Source organism: Giraffa tippelskirchi, chromosome 2, assembly GCF_054371585.1.
Source record: "Giraffa tippelskirchi isolate mGirTip1 chromosome 2, T2T-mGirTip1v1.2.pri, whole genome shotgun sequence".
Taxonomy (NCBI): domain Eukaryota; kingdom Metazoa; phylum Chordata; class Mammalia; order Artiodactyla; family Giraffidae; genus Giraffa; species Giraffa tippelskirchi.
Genome location: NC_137276.1, coordinates 179,353,677 through 179,356,929, shown reverse-complemented (window position 1 = coordinate 179,356,929; position 3,253 = coordinate 179,353,677). Strand labels below are relative to the sequence as shown.

The 3,253-nt window shown below is 37.1% G+C and overlaps 1 pseudogene; it reads right to left on the bottom strand.

Moving 5' to 3' along the window:
* Window positions 1–908: 908 nt before the first annotated feature.
* Window positions 909–1,729, bottom strand: LOC145539624 (soluble lamin-associated protein of 75 kDa-like; annotated as a pseudogene).
* Window positions 1,730–3,253: the final 1,524 nt, after the last annotated feature.

Genomic DNA, 3,253 nt, shown 5'->3' with positions numbered 1-3,253 from the left:
TTGGAAAAGACCCTAATGCTGGGAAGGATTGGGGGCAGGAGGAGAAGGGGACGACAGAGGATGGATGGCATCACTGACTCGATGGACATGGGTTTGGGTAAACCCCGGGAGTTGGTGATGGACAGGGAGGCCTGGCGTGCTGCGATTCATGGCGTCGCAAAGAGTTGGACACGACTGAGCGACTGAACTGAACTGAACTGAATATATATATGTATACATACACACAGCATTCTTATACATTTATCTATCTGTAGACACTTAGGTTGCTTCCATATCTTGCCTATTGCAAATAATGTTGCAGTGAACATATATCTTTTCAAATTAATCTTTCTGTTTTCTTTTTGTAATTATATGATAGATCTGTTTTTAATTTTTTGAGTAAACTCCATACTGTCTCCATAGTGGCTACACCAATTTAAAATCCACCAAAGTGCAAGAAGGTTTCCTTTTCTCAAATCCTTGCCAACACTTGTTGTTTATTGTCTTTTTGATGATATCCGTTCTGATAGGTGTGAAGTGATGTCTCATTGTGGTTTTGATTTTCAATTCCTGAGCATCTTTTCATGTCCTTGTTGGCTACCTGTATGTCTTCTTTGGAGCAATGTACATTCAGGTTCTCAGCCCAATTTTTAATCAGGCTGTTACTTATTTATTTATTTTTGATGGCATTGGGTCTTAGTTGCAGTATACAGGATCCTTTGTTGCAATGCAGGAGCTTCTCTCTAGTGGTGGCACACAGGCTCCAGAGTGTACAATCAGAGTAGCTGTGGCTTGTGAGTGCCCTGTGGTACTTTTTTTTTTTTTTGGAATTTTTATCCTGTGCCCCATGCTATTTATTAATCACCATATTTTAAAAACAACAATTTTATTACAAAGAAGAGGTTTTGTCTTCTACATTTCTTCCTCATTCAGGTTGGTTTGGCTTTCTTCTTTGCTGGTCCTTTGTGCTCTTTGGCCTTTCTTCTTAAATTCCACCTGTCAACCACAGGCACTTCCACTTCTGTCTCCTCAGAGCTGCTGTCCACAGTCTTCTCTGTTGATTGTGTCAACTGATCCAGTTGCTCAGAAGATGCTTCAGACTGCTCCTCTCACAGGTTCTTCTGTCCTGCATTCTGTGAAAATGGCACATCTTCAAGTTCAACCTCTATCAGAGAGCTCTGAGGCAGAGCTGCAGATGATTCCTGGGGCTCGGAGACCCCTTCCTCACCCTGGTCTTCCAATGAGGTGGTGGTGTTGGGTGACACATTTTCAGGGATTGATTCCTCAGAAAATTCAGCAATCACAGAGTTTGGAAAAGCATTGTCGGACCGTTCTTCATTTGGGATAGTAGCCACAGTGTCTGAACTCCCAAAATGTGCTTTCTTTCTTGAAACTAGAGGCAGCTTCTCTTCAGTGTGCCCCTTCTCATCAGATGGACCTTCGTCTGGCAACATTTCCGAGTCAGTTGCATGTGAAGTCTTGTCCTGTGTAACACCCTCAAGGGGTTGTGAAGAGTCTACCACCAGTGGTGCAAGATTGTCTTGTCCTGTGTAACACCCTCAAGGGGCTGTGGAGAGTCTACCACCAGTGGTGCAAGATTCGCAGAGTCTTCATTGGAATTGAAAGACTACAATTTTAATTCTTCATCTAAAACTTCACTAATGGAGTCCTCCTCTTCTGGTATGAGTGAAGCCTTAAGAGTATCATCTATTGATGAGGTCTTAGTTTCCTGACCAGGAATTGAACCCATGTCCCCTGCATTTGAGGCGGATTCTTAGCCACTGGACCACCAAGGAAGTCCCAGGCTGTTTGCTTTTTGATGTTGAGTTGTATGAGTTCTTTTTACTTTTTGGATATTAATCCCTTATCAGATATATCATTTGTAAGTATCTCCTCCCATTCTGCAAGTGGTCTCTATGTTTTGTTAATACCTTTCTTTTCTGCACAAAAGGTTTTAGTTTAATGTAGCTCAATTTGTTTATTTTTGCTTTTGTTTCCCCTGAGGAGACAGATCCAAAAATGTATTGCTTAAACTGCATATATTTTCTTCTAATTTTGTGCTCTCAGGTCTTACATTTAGGTCTTTAATTCATTTTGAGTTTATTTTTTATATGGTTTGATAAAATTGTCCAATTTTATTCTTTCTCATGTAGCTATCCAGTTTTCCCAACACCATTTACTGAAATGACTATCCTTTCCCTATTGTACATTTTTGCCTCCTTTTCCCCTAGTTCAGTTAAGTGTAAGTATATTTGGGTGCTCTTTATTCTGTTTCATCAATCTGTGTGACTGTTTTTGCTCCAGTATCATGCAGTTTTCATTACTGTATCATTGTAGTAAATTGTTTGTAATAGTTTGAAAAGGATACATGTTTACTTTTTAAATGTTTAGTATAATTCACCTGTGAAGTCATCTGGTCCTAGACTTTTGTTTGCTCTGAGTTTTATTGATGATTTAATTTTATCACTGGTAATTGTTCTGTTCATATTTTCTATTTCTTCCTGGCTCATTCTTGGGAGATTGCATGTTTCTAGGAATTTATCCATTTCTTTAGTTTTTTTTTTTTTTATTAGCATGTAATTGTAGTACTCTCTTACAAGCCTCTGCATTTCTATAGTGTTGATTGTAACTTCTTCTTTTACATATCTGAGTTTTTAAAATATGAGTCCTGTTTTTTTCTTGATAAGTCTGGTTAAGAGTTTTGTCAATTTTATTTATTTTTTCAAAGAACCAGTTCTTTGTTTCATTTATTATTATTATAACTTTGTATTTTGTTTGTTCTTCTTTTTCTAGTTCCTTTAGGTGTAAAGTTAGATTGTTTACTTGAGATTTTTTCTTGTTCATAAGGTAGACTTGTGCTGCACGAAACTTCTTTAATAACTGCTTTGATGCATCCTATAGATTTTGGATTATTGTTTATTTATTTTAATTTGTCTCCAGATATTTTATAATTTCCTTTTTTATTTTTTAGTGACCTATTGATTGTTTAACATGTTGCTTAGATCTCATGTGTTTTTTGTAATTGTTTCTTGTAGTTGATTTATAATCTCATACCATTGTAGTCAAAAAAGATGTTTGATGTGGTTTCAATTTTCCTGAATTTACTGATATTTTCTTTGTGGCTTACCTAGTGATCTTGCCTGGAGAATATTCTGGGTGCACTTGAAGAAGGATGTGAATTCTGTTTTATTTGGATTGAATGCAGCTTGATTAACATATCAGTTAAGGCCAGTTTTCCTTATTAATTTTCTGTCTAGAAAATATGCCCATTGTT